Source organism: Macrobrachium rosenbergii, chromosome 3, assembly GCF_040412425.1.
Source record: "Macrobrachium rosenbergii isolate ZJJX-2024 chromosome 3, ASM4041242v1, whole genome shotgun sequence".
Taxonomy (NCBI): Eukaryota; Metazoa; Arthropoda; class Malacostraca; order Decapoda; family Palaemonidae; genus Macrobrachium; species Macrobrachium rosenbergii.
The window spans coordinates 89,982,278-90,002,002 of record NC_089743.1 but is presented as its reverse complement, the minus strand read 5'-3'; the positions used below and the strand labels follow the sequence as shown (position 1 = coordinate 90,002,002).

The window sequence follows — 19,725 nt, the reverse complement described above, 5'->3', positions numbered from 1 at the left end:
GCAGTGTGATAGACAACAGCCTGAAACAGAAGCACAGAGTGAGCGAGGTGAACAATATTATGGCAGAATAGTGGTGAGATGTCGCACAATCACAGTGGCATAAGGAGTTAGCCAGTTGGCACTGAGGCATAAGTGTGGCTTCTGCAGTCTCGTTTTTGTATTGTCATCTCTCTCTCTCTCTCTCTCTCTCTCTCTATATATATATATATATATATATATATTTATATATATATATATATATATATATTTATATATATATATATATATATATATATTTATATATATATATATATATATATATATATATATATATATATATATATATATATATATATTAAAATACCACAGGATACCACAGGAAACAGCAGAAGATCAGTACCAAGCGCTTTCACATTTATTCGAGTATCGTCGGGTAGAGGTATGTGTATAACAAGTGTATAGATATATCAATACGCTTAACAAAAAAATCACATTGAATTATCCATAAAGTTATCATCCACACACCTCATCCAGATCCTATCTTTAGAGTCCATGGGGCTTACTATGATTGTCAAAGTATTCCATATATACAGATTTGCTAAAATAGGGGGCCAAGATTATATTGCCCTTACTACTTTGACTTTCTGCCTGTGATGAAGATTTTATATGTTCTACCTACACTTAGTCGTCTATGGTCGGCGCTTGGCGCCTTTTTGTTGGACAAAAATCCTATTATGTCTTGTATGGGTACTTTGAAAAAATAATTAATCCATGTCTAGGCATAATAATTTTATACTGTGAAGTGGAGTATTACCATTATTGTAATTCACAAAAAACTTAAATTTTTCACGTGGGATGGTGGAAATGCACGGAAAAAATAGGAAGGGGACGTGCAAGCCATTGCGAAGTTCCCTTAGGCATACTCTCCTGTATGGAAATGATAATTATTGTGGATATTGAATGCCAATGATCGAAAATAGATTGAAGCTGTTGAGAAGATCCATTTGCGTTACATAAGTGGCATAAGAAGAATTGATAAGATAAAAAATTTGGATAAATATTGAAAATTCGGTAAAAAGGTCAGCACAGGTGAAAAGACAGATCAAAGTATTTTGAGATGGTCTGGTCAAGAGGAGAGAATAGACGACGATCGTGAAATTCACAAGTGTTAGAGGGAAGGAGGAAAGGAAACCCTACAAAAGGCTGGATAGGTAGATAGTGTGAGCAAGTATTGTAAAGGAAAGGTCTAAGAACCGTAAATTGAGAGAATGCGTGGAAGATAGGGGTGAATGACACAGTAGGTCTAACATAAATACACACACACACACACACACACACACACACACACACATATATATATATATATATATATATCATTCTTATGTTGCTAAATCACATGACTTTTGATAATATACCAACAAATGCCCACCGACATCGAATCCGGTGTCCTGGGGAATACCCCCACGCCACATAGGGAATTACATGTATGATAAATGCATATGCTCCGGACAGGATTCGAGCCTCTGCCTCTTGGGCTTGATAAAGTGATGAGACAATTTGTTCTGCCTGGTAAGCTATCAAGAGAATTGGTAAACTTATTTCAACAGTGATGTACATATTTTTGGCAAATGCGGAGAAAGCAGTCCGTCTCCACCATGATAGCTGAATCCTAAGTTCGTAGCGCGAATTTATCTCATGACAGTTTGTCACTAACGCACACGTGTTTTTTTTTTTATACAGATTCAAAATCATTGTACGGACGCAAATGTATATGTCTGTTTTCGTGCGCGCGTTCTTGTTTTATAATTACATGAATATGCAGAATGAAAGTGCAAAGGAGCGGCAGCATTGTGATAATCAAATGCGATAATCGTCATAAACAATTAAAGGATACGCGAGGATAAGGGCTGTGCTGGCATAAGACCACCTTAATGCTGAACAACAATACCGTAAACGTATGTCTCCAAGAAAAGCGCTCGAGAACTGTACTCCTACAAAATACAGTAACTAAGTGAATAAATGCCAAAAACAAATAAACACATCATTCAAAAGAGGAATAGAGTCTTGCATTTTCACTATGAAAGAACCAATAATGAATGAAAGTCAACACAAAAAATCGTGTCTAGCCAATTAAAAATACAAGTAATTAATTTAAAAGCTATAAAAAGAATTCGTACACTTTCACAGATGTTATGTTTCAGCCACAGAGGTTCGAGAAGATGATTCCTTGCTAAATACTCATGGTCATCCATCGATGACTCGATGACCTGATGACCTGTCACGTTTAACTAACCAATTAGCCAATTAATCATTTTTGGTCATAATTATGGACAAGTACCTTCTCCGTTCCTCAGGTCAGGTATCCTTCCCACAGTCAAGCGTGTTGTTGAGGGACTCAAAGTCATCTTTTGTATTCTGTTCCCCGATATTTGCCGTTTCAGTCATTTCAGGTGTTACATTTCGTTCCCAAAGAAGACCTTACAACATAACATATTTCTTCGCAATGGTTGTGCCGTAATTACTGTTCTGCGGTTTTCCAGTGTCTCGGGTTTCCCAGTCCCAACGAAACAAAAGTTCTTTTATTTGCTTATCTTTTTTAATTGATTTGTACTTTGTTTCTCATGCAGATCTGTTGTTCAGTGATAGTTTACTGTACAGTCTTATGGCTTGTTCCATTTCCGAATATATGCGTTAGTAAGTAATAAGCAGATTCCATATGAGGTATGAGTGTGATATCATCTTCAGTGTCTCTCTGAAGGTGATAGCAGTGTTATCATAAGCTAGAGCATTAATTTGAAAGGGTTCAACTGGCTAAATCATTACAGGAAAAAACACATCACTTAATGAGTATTTGTCTTCTATTAATAATAATAATCATGATAATAATAATAATAATAATAATAATAATAAACAAGACTCTGGAGTAATAATAATACTAAAGTCAGTAACAATGTGACCTCAAACCGGATGTTAAGTTAAAATGGATGGAAATCACAATGGAACTTCACATTCAGCATGTGGAAATATATCAACAGGTTAATCTTTGAAAACAGGAATCTCGGATTGCACAGTTCGGTGGCTGCTTCACTCCCACTGGAAAATTTGATTATCATTCCTTCTCCCGTTTTCACCGATTCCAACAAACTCTTCCGGCTATCCTCAGTCTTATTCAGTAATAAAAATAATTCATAAACTTAAATATAATAACTATAGAAATTGGGCAGTTTCAGCCATAGCGTTATTGGAATAATGCCTGTTACGATACTAAATATGAGAGGATAAGGTCTATAAATGATAGTTATCAACAAAATTTACCATTGAATCTGAATGAATAAAGATGAAGTACTATTGTGATGACCACCTATGACTTTTTTTTTTTTTTTTCACCGCAGGGTATACCTTAATGCTTAGGTAAACGTCTCAAGTCAATTATCTGGTTTTGGTTAGTTTTTGTTCTTTTCGTTTTGAAGCACTGAAAACCGTCAAAAATAGTAGAGTGTGACTCTTCGATTTAGATTTCGTACTGTTTTTGATGATGTATGTTAAATTTGCCAGAGACTGAACAAACAAACAAACAAAAATTAAAACATAAAGACCTCTGAACTGACCGAAATGCATAAAGAGCTTGAGTAATTCAAAAATCTTATTTGGCCACTAATCCAAGTTCATTTTGGCATCTAAAAACTTAATAATGGTTTCAAGAGAAAATGTATCATAATTCATTGGCATAGATAAATTGAATACTGTAGTTTCACTGCATCCAGATACAAGTAACTGGAAAACCTAGTTGATATCAGGTCAAAGGGTCTAACACGGCAATATTTCTCAGGTTACCAAGTGCCTCATCGCACCAAGTTCTATAAGATTAAAACTAGAAAACTAAATTATTCGAGACCAATAGGAATGACCAGTCTATAGATTATGCCCTTAACTTTGGACATGTAGCATTTTCACATAAAACTTTATCTGGCGACAACCGTGCACGTACCACTTTATTTTCATACAGAGGTACATGAATGGGAAAAAGTGGACAAAATACATAATTTGATGCATATTTCTGATTAGGGGATAACACACTGCCTTTTATGAAGTCGTGAGACCGATTAGCTTGATATTCAGTTTCATATTTTCCTTCTACTAGCCTTTTTGTAAGAGGCTACTTACGGCATCTAATTTGTTCCCTAAACATGAGAATTTCTCATCTATCAATTTATTATTTCCTACAGATCTCGTGTAAGTTGTAATGTTAACGATTCCTTTGCTATCAAAATATGAAGATATTCAAATTTCGGAATTTAGTAGTATAATTTTTTTTTTTTTTCCCATAAAATTACTTTGTTCCCTTTGCCAAGATCCAAGTTCAGTCAAATTCTCGAAATTGTGTTCAGCTAAACTGGAATGGAAAATTGTATAGATAGGCATTTAATAAAGCGGACAATGGTTTGAACTTGAATAGCATCGAAAAGTAAAAACTAATGTTTCTACCAGGCTATTATTTAACTTTGGTATATATATATATATATTACATCACAGGAGAATGGTATATATATATTACATCACAGGAGAAAAAATAAGACACTGGCTCCAGGTCTGAAAGGAGAAAATACCACAGTTGCACAAAGAAATAACAGTTGGGGGAGACACAGCAAAATTGAAGAAAGCGGGGAAAAAAAAAACTAAAAAGTAGGGAGAGCCAAGTGCCAAAGGGACGTTGCAAACGCACTTTATTAATGCCTGCGAGAAATACACTTAGGGCAGTATCCCCTTACGGGCATGTCTTCGGTTTAGAGAAGGATAATTTTCGGCTATCGAAAGCCGTAAAGTTAATATAGACTCTGGTACATAAATCACGCCTGTACAAGCGATAAAAATTTATAGTCAGCAAAATGTTAAAGTTACCAGTGAACTATCTGGACAGAGGTGGGTCGTTACTTATTGAAAACACAAACTTTAATTCGACAGGAATATACACAGCAGTTTTTACTAAGCTGTGTCTCTTGGTAACCGATTGGCCAAGGTAGATAGTTCTTAGTTGTTTAAAAGCAGTTACCTATTATGATCTAGTTTGGTTCTCATATCCTAAGATAAAGTGAATTCTAATTTCAACGACAGTTGGGGCTCAATATTTATGAACAAATTTTATATGAGTGATAGAAATTCACACGTATGTATGCATATATACATTTATGTATTGTATATTAATTAATTTTATGTATATTATAAACTCATTTACTAACAAACAACAAATTCTTGTTACAATTTGCCAGATCTTAAGGTTAAAATGTTAAGCACCAAAGTCACAATCAAAAGGAGCCATTTAAACACTAAGAAACACTTATAATTTATTTAATAACACTAACAACTTTCCACAATATACAATAAATTCACAGCAAAACTAAAAGTATTTAATTTCTGCATAGTATCAACAGGGAAAATACTTTAAACTTAAGGATATACAAACGCCATGTTTAAGAAGCTACAAACGAAGGCACTAGAAAACTCTGGGTGCTGTCAAGAGGCAGCCCAGCAAAACTAAACCTGAGGTAAACTGTTATGGGGGGGAGGGGGTATGGTAGGAATAAGGAGATACCGAGTAACAATGGTTATTTAAGTGATTGTATAGTCAAAGAATATTTTATCTGCCGGCTACTATTTAAAGTCAAAAGGTGGTCAAGAAATCTGTAGTTGGTTTGTCTTCTGCCGGTGAATAGTTTAACAAAGAACCAATAAATAAAATCGTAGTTAACTTAACATTGCTGAAATATGAATTGCGTTATATACAGAGGAAGGTAGTAGGGTCACGACGCGACACCTCCCTGTTGAAGAGGCCGTCACGTAGTGATTATGTCTAGACCTTAGACGATGTAGGATCCTCAGGTTTATGAGTTCTGGAGAAGGCATCAGCGATTTTATTTTCAGAACCTGATATGCCGTATCTCGAGGTTGTAATCTTGAAATTACAAGACCTGCTAGAACTCTTGATTGGAGAACACGCCTTTCCGAGAAAAGTAAGAGGGTTGTGGTCTGTATAAATAACCAGACGTCGATGGGTGTATACGTACACTTCAAAATGTTGAAGGGCCAAGACGAGAGCCAATGACCAAGGTCTAAGGAGTTCTGCAAAATATAAACATATTTACAGCTATATAACTGTTGATATAATATAATTAAGTCCTTGACTGCAGAAAATGCACAATGAAGTAAAACCTAATGCAATCCTTATTGTTTATACATTATAAACTTTTAAACACTCACAGGTTAACATATGACATTACCAATACACAAACAATCTTCATTAGTTATACAGTATACACTTATAAACACTGAATCACTTTAACACACGACATTATATAATATACTAATACATAGAACAATTTAGATAAAGGAGTCTTTTCAGTACTTACTGTTACGGGTGGCTAGATGTCAGGTAGTGATCAGAGAAATGCCGGGGACCCTCCATGTTAAGACAACAAAGAAAAACAAGAACAGCCAAATAAACAAAGAAACAACTTCTTTAGTCCATGGGGTGAAAATATATACAAGAGATGGCAGCACAGCATTCCTCGACAAAACAACTTCTTTAATCCATGGAGTGAAAACATATACAAGAGATGGCAGCACAGCATTCCTCGACAAACCCCCCTACTAAGTTTGAACGACAGGCTTAAAAAAAAAAAAAAAAAACTATGTGCATCTACTGATCATATCTGAACACACATTATCAGACCCTCTTATGTACTCAATAAAGAAAGAATATGGTTGCAAACTTAATGCCCAACGCATAAGGCGGTCATTCTTATTTTTCATACTACTAAGATACTTAAGAGGTGCATGATCAGTTTGAAGAACAAATTCTTTACCATACAAGAATTCTTTAAATCTTTCTATTCCCCAAACAATTGCAAAAAGTTCTTTCTCAATAGTCGAGTAATTTAATTCAGATTTATTTAACTTCCTACCTGCGTAGCAAACTGGTTTAAATCTACCATCATGATCCTGCAATATAACAGCACCCAAACCATGATACGATGCATCTGTTCGTAAATAAAACTTCTTGTTTACATCAGGCAACATCAAGGTAGGAGATTTTAAAAGATAAGCTTTAAGATCATTGAAACATTCAAGTTGAGTATCAGACCAATTTAACCGATTACTACAGTTTTTCCTCAATAAATCATTAATTGGGGCACACAAAATAGAAAAGTTTGGAATAAATCTATTGTAATACCCTAATGTTCCCATAAATGAACGCAAGTCCTTCTTTGTTGTTGGAACAGGCATATTAACAATATCATCTACTCTGGATTTAATAGGCGATAAACAGTTATTTCCTAGTTTATACCCAAGATACTTTATTTCACTGAATGCAAAGAAACATTTATCAGGACCAGCTGTTAGGCCATGGTCACGAAGTCTTGAAAGAACTAACTTAATATGATTAAGATGATTATTCCAGGATTTACTGAAAATAACAATGTTATCAAAATAACAAGATACATTTGATAATCCTGACAATACTTGTCTCATCAATCTTAAGAATGTTGCACAAGCGGTTTTAAGACCAAATGGCATCACTTTACATTCCATTAACCCATACTTAGTAGAAAAAGCTGTAAATTTCGTAGCTCTAGGATCTAAAGGAACCTGCCAGTACCCCTTACACTGGTCTAATTCAGTAAAATATTTAGCGCCATTCATTTTATGTAAATCGTCATTTATACTAGGCATCGGTTCTGCATCAAATTCTGAATATTTATTAAGAGTTCTAAAATCAACACAGAAACGTATACTTCCATTAGGTTTTCGTACAATAACAACAGGTGAACAATAATCAGAAGTTGAAGGTTGAATAATATCCATTATCAATCATTCTATCTACCTCCTTATTGAATTCATCGAGCAAACTTAAAGGAATTGGGTAATTCTTAGCTCTGATTGGTTCATCACTTTGCAATTTTACATTATGAGAAATAGTCTTAGTACGACCAGGTGGATCACTCATGACGTCTGTAAATGACTTGAATAAACATTCAAGATCACTAATTTGATCAGATGACAAAGATCCACAAAATTTATAATGACCAGAGTTTTCATCTCTTGATGGCAATTCACAACAATTATCTTCAGTAACGGCAATAACAGGCTGTACTCCAGCTTGAAGAGCTGAAAACAAATTTGATGAATTGAATTACACTAACCTTTGTTGAATTACACTAACCTTAGTTCTTCTATGATAAGTTTTAAGCATATTTGCATGATATAACTTGAATCTATTTCCTACTTTGACATAGTAATCAACACCATTAGAATGTACATCAGTGATTACATATGGACCTTTCCATTGCATAAGGAATTTATTTGAACTATTTGGAAGCATAACTAAAACTTCATAATTAACCTTGAAATTTACGAGAGGAGGTTTTCTTATCAAAATACTCTTTATATTTCTTGGCACTAACCTTAGCATTATTTACTGCAACTTCAGCCATGCTCTGCAGTTTATCTCTAAGGTTAATTATGTACTGATAACTAGTAGTTAATTCTCCATCAATACTATTATTAGATACCAATTCATGCAAAATATATAATGGACCTCTTACATTTCGACCGTACAGCAATTCAAAAAGGACTGAACTTGAAACTATCATTTGGAATTTCACGATATGCAAATAAGGCAACATTAATATATTTATCCCATTCATTCGGATTATCAATACAAATTTTCTTGAGCATATTTTTCAAAGTTCCATTCATACGTTCAACCATTCCGTTACAAGATGCATGATAAGGACTTGTGTAAATGGCTTTGATACATAACAGTTTATTAAATTCAGACATAAGATCAGACTTGAATGGAGTGCCACGATCACCAAGGATTTCTTTGGGTATACCAACTGTACAAAATATTTCCATTAATGCCTCAGCTACAGAAACTGTGTCAATATTGCGTAAAGCAACTGCTTCGGGATATCGAGTAGCCATATCTATCACCGTAAGAATATACTTATGACCTTTCTTAGTAGAAGGAGTGATAGGACCAATTAGATCAATAGCAATACGTGAAAAGGTTCATTCACAATGGGCATTGGCCTAAAGGTACTTTCTTTGGTTTACTGCTGAACTTTTGACACGAATGACAAGATTGACAAAATCTATGTATATCTAAGCTTGCCCTCGGCCAATAGAATTTCTGCATGATCTTATCTATAGTCTTACGAGATGAAAAGTGTCCCGCCAACAAAGATTCATGTGCTAACTTCATGATTATATTACGGTACTGAACTGGCACAACTAACTGTAATTTTCCCCACATCTTCTGGTTTACTACTTTCAATGCACTTACGATATATTAAATCTCCAATATTTACGTACTTTACTGTCCGACATTTTAAGGTTACACTTTCTTCGTTATCAAGCAACTTACGAATACTAGCAAGTGAAGGACATTCATTTTGATACTTACTAAATTCATCAGAATTAAGACCATATTCCTTATCCAAAGATTCAAGATTACTGGACATAGGACGTTCATTTACTTTACTCTTAGCTTTTGCTCTCGTAACAACATTAACGTTAACGTTACGATGAGAAGCAAACTCATCGCCGTGAATTAAACTTAAACCTGCATCAACATTATGTTTAAGTCTAGGTATAAGACCAATAATGACATCTGCGCAACGTATGGGGGCAACAATAGCTTTAAATTTACCAGAAAAGAATTTAGACTCAACAAATGTATGCACTGTATTTAGGTACAAAGGTCTACCAAGATAGTCATAAACTTTCACTTTTCTGCCACGAGGGTAATTTAAAGGTACTAATGTATCTCTAACAACCACGGTATTGCACCCAGTATCAAAAACTATCTCAACTGACTGATCAAAAATCTTTCCATCGGTGTCAGTTGCACAATTATGCAATTTTTCTTCACGGCCAAGCACTACACCTATTTTAGGCACTACTTTGTCAGATTTCTTATTGCAAAACTTAAGAAATTTTAAGTCAACAACAGGACAGCGACATACCACCAGCCATAAATTTCCATAACAAACTCTTTTTTTTTTTTTTTTTTTTTTTTTTTTTTTTTTTTTTTAACAATTTCAAGGTCTTACCTTACTTCCATAGAATCAAAAGGGAAGATAAACAAGACTCCATTAGAAACCAACAAATACCTGGAGTCCAAGTCCGACACTTCTCTTGTCACGTCCTGGTACCTTTACAAAATAGAAAACAGAAGACATTAAATTCATGAACAAGTCATCCTACTCACTGCGCCAATTGTCGAGTTACGGTTTTTATAGTTTATATTCCATGAACTCATTAAATTCATGAACAAGTCATCCTACTCACTGCGCCAATTGTCGAGTTATGGTTTTTATAGTTTATATTCCATGAACTCTGGTTCTTTTAATAATATATTTGACTGTTCAATTTTAAGTTTCCTTGTTTAAAATTCAATATAAAGGTATAACATGAAAAATTCTATTAACTTAAAATATATTGACCATGGCTGGAATATTATAATTACCATTTCCTAGAGTAATAGAATCTGAACTACCTTGCTCCTGTAAGTTTTAACACCATTGAAACCATGAATTGTAAGATTAACATTATTTTTGATAGTTTCAGTCACAAGTATCAGCTAATTTCACTATTGACCATGGCTGGAATATTATATACCATTTCCTAGAGTAATAGGAATCTGAACTACCTTGCTCCTGTAAGTTTTAACACCATTGAAACCATGAATTGTAAGATTAACATTATTTTTGATAGTTTCGAAGTCACAAGTATCAGCTAATTTCTGTGAAACAAAAGTACTTTTGAGACCCACTGTCTTTTATACCCCTATACAAGCGCTCTTGTCCAACAATGCCAAAAGTGAAAGTAGGCAGAACAGAGTCACTAACGAAATTTGAGAACACTGTAACCCCATTATTTGTTTCTGCGCTTGTTATAGCTTCACTTTTCTTACAATCATGCGAATTATCTGTGTTACACAGAAAAGAAAAATGCCAGTCAAAACATTTAAAACATTTTTGTTTACATTTAGCAGTGGGATGCGAAAAACTAGCACATTTCAAACAACCTTTGAAATACTTCAATTTATCTACTTTAGACTGTGGAGTGGGAAATTTAGTACATTTATATAGTAAAGGATTGAAATCCTTACCATTGACCTTTGAACATAACGAACAACTAGGTAGGACTTTATTCTTAAGAGAATGCACTTTAACTGCCAAACTAGCAAAACTATCAGTATCTTCAGTACTACTATTGTATGATAAGGAATGCTTTGAAGGCGTAACAATTGACAATTTTCTCGAGTTTTCATACCTCTCGCAAGCTACAAAAAAAGTTATCCAAAATTTCCGCAATTGAAGGAGAAGTCTTATTAGTAATTTGCACCAACTCTTTCCTAAATTCATCATTCAAACCTAGCCAAGCAAAATAAGTCAAAAAATCATCATCAGAGGATATTTGCAAAACCTTAGTAGACTCACATAGATTCCTTAGCCTTGAAACATAATTAAATGGGTCATCACCTAGATTTAGTTTCAACTCTAAATGTTAGTTTCTTAACGGTGGAAGACTTCCTAACTTCTTCCGAAGCAAAAGCTTTAATCAAGAGCGATTTAGCATCTTGGTAACTCTGTTTATCTGCTTCAAGAGAATTCAGCAAAACCTTTGCACGACCTTCAACTTGCTGTTTAAGCAAAAGTAATAACAAATCCCTATCAGGATATTTATAAACACCAGTAGTAGCCTCAAATTCTACAAAAAACTGCAAGAGATCCTCATTTTCCTTGCAACTTAATTAATTTTGGGAGGGGCGCTGTTGGCTGCTTTAGTAAACTAAGAGCTGTGTCCGTGACACTACGGAAGGAGAAAAAATTCAAGCAAAGGCAAACATCTCTCTATCTTATCTAAATAATCAAGGCAAACCAAACATTCCTCTTCTAATTCGAGTTCTGTAACTGTGCTATCCTCGAACTTTAAACTTTGAATTTTAGAATCCAAATCTAACAAACCCTTCTGGTAACTTAACAGGAGACCCTTTTCCGATACTTTCTGGGATACAGTAAAATTTACATAGGACCCCAATTTATTAAAGGCATCCGTTACTTTCTTACGAATAACCTTTCTCTGAGTAATAAGCAGTTTTAAATTGGACATGATAATATATTACTTGACAAAAAATCCCCAGTACCAATGATTGCTAATAGAAAACCCGAGGGAGTGAGCTACAGCTAAACCAATGCAACCTAATTTTGAGAGCCTCTTAATTACCTAACTTGCAACAGTCCCTGTTCGGGCGCCATGAACTAAATTTTTTAAGGAGACACCAATAACATACACGTAAAAACTCTAGGGACCAAGGAAACACATAATTAATCTGTATATTAACAATATACTATCATACATAGAGAACTTCCCTTAAGTAAAAATAAGCAACTTAATAAACTATTAGAGGTTCTCATTAACTGCCCGAGGTCCTGAAGTAATTACAACTATTGATGCAAGGTAGTGGGTATAACACATGTGTCTCAATTCAGTTCGGTAATCACCTGAAAATTTCGATAGGCCATCAATTAATATTACCAAGCAGAACTAAAAGTCATAACAACTGCCTATAATTCCTGGCTTAACAGTAAACTACACATTTAAGCAGAATTACGTAAATGATGATTGGCTATCCTAGCAAAATAGAATAATATTAACACTGCCAAAAGGATAAATTGCTGACAATAACCATGTTATTATATATGCCAAGACACAAGACACGTAAAATTGGCTCATAGATGATTACATATATTAAAGACATGCAAGGCCTTACTTAAGAAATCACTTCCCCAAGCTGGAATTTACAAAGGGCTTGACTTGAGACCCACTCTCTAGTTGACCCTTACCTGTAATGAATTCCAGAGCGGCAATTGGCAACATTAAGAGGTTATGTTCTGACTCTTGACACGACGAGGATGAGTGTTGTAGAACTTCTTCAAAATGACTGCACTAGTTCAACATGGTAGGTCACTCCCCAGGATCAATTTACACCACGATCATTGCTGGTACATAGGGCTTCTAAAAGTAGGAGAAAGTCAGATCCTTCCAAGTCCTAGTGATAGAAGTCAAGATTAAAATCTCCTACGAGAGGGTTTGCTTCCGAGTCGGAGACAACTCGCTGCCAGACTGCTTCGGCTAACTCCTTCATTACCGAAGTAAACATTTTTCCCCGATAACAACGGGTAACAGGTGGAAGGGTCTATTTAAAAAGTGGGTCAAGGGTAATTACATAAGGGACAAGTAATTGATATAAATAAACCAATTTACATAATCTTATGTCTTAACATATGAAAGACGTTAATAATCATATACCAAAATTAAATTTCTTTTAGCTGCAGATACTGTGGAAGACATTAAGATTTGTACATTAGACTCTCTGAGAACATGATATGTCTTATTTTCAGCAAGGTCAGGTTCTATTTTTTTCCTTCACATTTTACACTTAAAGAGTTTCGTAAACAACTTTAAACAGATTTGTTATAGGGCTTAAGCAGATTGACATGAACTAGTTATGTATCCTTACTTCTGACTTTATGTAATTGTGATTATTAACAATTCTCTACAATGTATGGGCCAGAATGTTTACTTTTCAAAGGAGAACCTCGAACTCCATGGGAAGAAGGCTAAGACATCCTGTTTTAAGTTCCTACATTTTGCAGTTTTATCATATCTTACTTTCATTTGTTCTTGACTGTTACGCTAGTTATCCAAAGCAAATTTACATATATTGTGAAACTTTCCTTTCATTCGAAATTTATACTTTCCAATTTCTTCAAATACTGACTAATAGTTAGTTCCAACTCTTCATTATTTACTAATTTATCTAAAATTTCTAAAGGACCTGTTAATTTAGACCGCCAACATTACAGAAGCAAAATTAACTTATTATGCTTTATTCATGTTAAAAGTTATTTGAAAGCTTCAAATGATCATGATCATGAATAAGTTAAAGCATCAAAAATTACTGTACTCTCATTATCTTGTGAGCCACGAGTAACCACATCGGCTAAGCCTAGTTTACTATCATCACTTAATTGCAATATTAGATACTCCAAAACATTTATAGTTCACTTTCAGATTTACGTCTACTGACAGTTCCACACACCACAAGAGTAGGGATTAATAACTCTTCAGTTAGATCATTAGCAAGCAACAATTTTACTACTGGCACAGGAAATTCTTACTGCAGTTTTTACTTAACCTTCTAGATAAGGACAATATAGATAAAGACAATATAATGTTACTTCAGCTGAAGGCAATAGATTAGAGCTGCTTAATACATGTACATGAGAAATCAGTAAAATCCCATGATCATGGATCATGGATCATGGATCATGGATCATGGATCATGGATCATGGAGCATGGAGCATGGAGCATGGAGCATGGAGCATGGAGCATGGAGCATGGAGCATGGAGCATGGAGCATGGAGCATGGAGCATGGAGCATGGAGCATGGAGCATGTCTTGAGGGGGTTGAATGGTGATTCACTAACAGACTATCACTTATAAAAACCGCATTATTACCGTGCACGTAATAAGCACAAGTGTACTAATAAGGATACCCTCAGACAAAATATCACTCTTACTTCAAATAAGTGAATACAAATAATGCCAAAGATACGTAAATGCCGGAAAAGCCCTCCCCCCCCCACTTCTCACGAACTCTAGACTCAAAAATTCACAAGCTATAGTTTCGTTAGTTAATTTTACTGACTTCTCATTTACTACAAGACTCACAAAACTCATAAGCTATAATTTTGCCGACTGCTAATTTACTACTAAAGTCACAACAAAAATTCCATTTACTACTAAACTCACAACAAAAATTCGCATTTTAACCGATTTGAAGGTAAAAGTTAAATATCAATGTCACAATGAAAAGGAACCATTTAAACAAGAAACCCTGATAGTTTAAAAATAACACCCACACACGACACAAACCTTTATACAATATATTCACAGCAACACAAAGTAATTTCTAAACAGTAGCAAAGCAAGGAAAATATAATACTAGTAACTTACGGATATTCAAACGCCACATTTAAGATATTACAACAGCAGGCACGAGATAACTTCAGATGTTGTCAAGAGTAAGTCCAGCAAAACACTTCAGGAACTTTGAAGGAGAACCCCGAAGTAAACTCAGTTATGGGGAGGGGTATGGTAGCAATGATAAAGAGATACTGAATAACAACAAACACTTGAATAACCAAAGAATATTTTATCTGCCGGCTACTATTTACAGTTAAAAGGTGGTCAAGAAATCGGTAGTTGGTGTGTCGTCTTCTGCCGGTGAATAATTTAACAAAAAAACAATAGATTAATAAATTCGTAGTTAACTTAACATATTCCTGAAATATGAATTACGTTAAATATTAGATATATACAGTATATACAGAGGAAGGTCGTAGGGTCACGACAATATATAATATATATATTATATATATACATATATATATACACATATATATATATATATATATATATATATATATATATATATATATATATATATATATATATATATATATATATATATATATATATATATATATGTATATGTATATATATGTATATATATATAAATAAAAATATATATTATATATATATATATAATATAGATATATGTACATATATGTGTATATATATATATATATATATATATATATATATATATATATATATATATATATATATTATTATGACGCTGTTTCATTTAAGATACCTGCAACTGATTTCAGGTGTACCATGAAGACAAGACAAGGGGGAAACCTCACCTTTACATAACTTTTCACCTACATTTATTAACATTCAGAAAGCATTGGACTCATACAAGTGATGTATATGATGCATGCAATGTACTTGATACATTATAAGTACATGTATTTGGAAATTATTTAAATTCACCGTCATTTCTGACTTCATGGATGAATTAGTATGAAATAAAGTGAAATACTAACCCGTGATTCGTCAATGCATTTTATTCAGTACGGTTTTGTTCTTGCCTTACATGTTGATATCGTTCTCCTCTCTCTCTCTCTCTCTCTCTCTCTCTCTCTCTCTCTCTCTCTCTCTCTCTCTCTCTCTCTCTCTCTCTCTCTCTCTCTCTCTGACAATAATATTTTCCACTTTTGCTACAACCCAAAGAAATTTCATTTAGTACAACACTCACTTTTGATTTGTTTATGCAGTTATTATTCCAATATCTCTTTCAAGAGGTCGTTACAATGCACTGAATAATTTTTCGCTAAATGGAAACGAATGATATTCATAAAGTCGTATAGAAAATTGGTGCTTTTCATTGATAATTTTTACAGATATCATTTAAGAAAAAGTCGTATGAAACAAACATTTCCCAGAAGCTTTTATACAAGAGTGTTGACTCAATAGTTCAAAGATATAGCTATATTGGAAACCTCTCGATTGATAAAGAAGGAGCTTTAAAGTTTTTTTTTTCTTCGCGTCAGCTGTTTGTTTGATTGATTTTGCTAAAAACTATTTTCGTTTTCTTTGCATATGCAGAGAGAGAGAGAGAGAGAGAGAGAGAGAGAGAGAGAGAGAGAGAGAGAGAGAGAGAGAATCTATCAGGTTACGAATATATACAAATTTGTCTTAGGAAAATCTTTTTTCTAAAGTCGTCGCACGCTACTCCCAGACTTAGCACTCTACATTATGTTGTCCTATATTCGTGACTAAAAATTATATTCTAAACACAAATAGGCTATTTAACTTTTCAACTTCTTAAAGGGCTATTGATATAGGCTTAATAGTTACTGAAACCTCCCGAAATAGGTCGGTGGAAATCTATTTACTCATTTTAGAAATATTTGCTTATTTTTCTTTATTTAATAAAAGTATTTCTCGTAATTCGTCAGCATAAGTTTATCATTTCCTTTTTTTTTATCATCAGCTTCTGGCGAAATAATACCTGGTTACAAATTACTCCTTAGAATTTGTAACATGGTAATGGCTTTCATTTTTAAATACTTGTTTTTGTCATTACTCGTCTTTTGTATTGACGTTATTCCTGTGAATTTTCGGTAACGATTCCGAGATATTTGAATCTTCTAGAGTCATCGTTGATACTGATCGCAAATAGACAGCGTGTTCTTTACAAGTCTCAGACCTTGTTTATGCTGATTTTCAAAAGCTGAAGAGCAATTGCTAAAACTTCATATTATAGATACTTGCAAACTCATAGCTTAAGAGAATGAGTGCCACTTTCTTGACTGTATTTTCCATTTATTTCTATTTCACACAGATTGCTGGTCATACCAGTTACCAGCGAGAACTGACATGCGAGCTGTTTCTTGAACTTTACTCGATAAAATTTTCTTTTCAGATCCTGCTCTGCAGCTGATTTGAATTATACCGTGACGAAGGGAGCCGTTAGATTGATTTGATTTAAGAAAATTTTTCCGTTAAGCCAAGCACTAGGGCAGTTTCAGTTACTCAGCGCTCAAGACAGTGAAAAGAGTTGGGGTGGTTGGACAGCAATACAATAGATCCAGAAAATAAAGAGTGATGATGCAAAGGATTTAAGGTGGAACTAACAAAAATCTCTGCAGCTGTTACGAAGAAGTAATCATCAGTACCACAATGGCCCTTGACGTTCAAGTATCTAGAAGCGCTCGTAGGCAAGTGAGAGGAGCAAACCACCAGACCTTGAGCTTTCGTCTATTTTTCAAGACATAATTATTTATATATATATATATATATATATATATATATTAATATATATATATATATATATATATATAACATATATATATATATATATATATATATATATATATATATACTATATATATATATATATATACAGGAAACAACAGAAGGTCAGTACCAAGCGCTTTCACATTTATTCAAGCATCGTCGGGTTGGGGTATGTGTATAAGAAAGTAAATGTATAGATATATCAACACGCTTAACAAAAATCACACTGAATTATCCCACAAAGTCATTATCCATACCTCATCCAGATCCTATCTTTAGAGTCCATGGGGCTTACTATGATTGTCAAAGTATTCCATATACAGATTTGCTAAAATAGGGCCGAGAATGTTGCCCTTACTACTTTGACTGTCTGTTTATGATGAAGATTTTATAGGTTCTACCTACACTTAGCCGTCTATGGTCGGCGTTTGGCACCTTTTTGTTGGACAAAAATCCTATTATGTCTTGTATGGGTACTTTGAAAAAATAGCTAATCCATGTCTAGGCATAATTATTTTATACTGTGAAGGGAAGTAGTACCATTATTGTAATTCAGAAAAAAATTTAATTTTTTCACCTGGGGTGGTGAAAATTGCCTTAGGCAGACTCTTGTATGGATATAACATTTATGTGGATATTCGATGCCAATGATAAAAAATAGGTTGAAGTTGTTGAGAAGATCCATTTGCGTTTCATATGCGGCATAAGAAGAATTGATAAGATAAGAAATTTGGATAAATGTAGAAAATGTGATAAAAAAAGGTTAGTATAGGTGAAAAGACAGATCAAAGTATTTTGAGATGGTTTGGTCGCGTGGAGAGAATAGACGATGATCGTTCGGCGATGAGAATGCTTGCAAGGTAGGGGTGAATGACACAGTAGGTCTAACATACTTGTGACTCGGTAGATTCAAGATCTTTAAAAACAGGCAATACGTATTCCGAGGCTTTTGCATTTTGACCACCTGATATTTTATCACTCCCATCAGCTTACTTCAGTTTTAAGAGAAAAGGCCCTGGTCACAGAGATAAAAGATACGTTTTACTAAGAAATCCTGCACCGTGACAGATAACATCCGTAACGAAAAACAACGCCGGGACTCAAAGGAGGCATTTTCTTGCCTTGAGCAGTTTTTTTTTTTTTTATAGTCTGGCGTTGGGGCAGGGGGTGGTATCCACAGCAAGACTATCTGTCACTACAAAAAAAAAATATCACATAGGTACAGAGGTTTCTCTAAACGAAGCTAACTTTCTGTATGGCGTCGCATTATTTAATACTGTACTTAGATATACAATATATATCAGATGACACAGTTCAGTATATAACGAATAAAAAAACACGGAATACGGAACTGAGACGGCAGAATTGGGTGAGTATATAGAAGTATATGAATATAGCATTCCAGAAATATCAAGGATTCATAGTTTTTGTATAAAAAAAATAGATAAAATCAACGAAGAAACTAATTTAATAATTACGAAGAGTTAAAAAACTAAAACCCCTAACACTAACTGCTATAGGCCTAGACTTTAGTAAAGCTTTTGACTCCGCGAAGACAGGAAGTATTAACAGAAGATATGAAATAACATGGAATTCACCCAAAGGCCATAAAAAACAACTACAAACATGAATTAGGATGACACAACCAATTTTGCCGTAGGGGGTTGTACAGCGCGAGATATGGAAGTTACAAGCGGAGTAATATACGGATACACGGGACCTGCATTTGCACTTATAGCTTAAAAAATATTTGAAAATAAAAGGAACAGAATGGGGAGGGAAAAAATTTAAACGAAATCAGTGAAGTGTACAGGATGCAGAATATAATATAAACCTTTCAAACGGAGATAAAAGGTGTGGCTTAGAAATAAATAAATAAAAACATTATAATATATATGAAAAATAATCCAAAACACACAGGATGAGCAAGGGAAGTGGAAAATATAATTTATCTAGGAATTAAA

At 34.1% G+C, this 19,725-nt stretch overlaps 1 long non-coding RNA gene across 1 annotated transcript in view; it reads left to right on the top strand.

Moving 5' to 3' along the window:
- The window catches only part of LOC136827425 (uncharacterized), a 332,974-nt gene that overhangs the window by 282,510 nt on the left and 30,739 nt on the right, over positions 1 to 19,725 (top strand). The gene's annotated exons all lie outside the window — the stretch shown is intronic.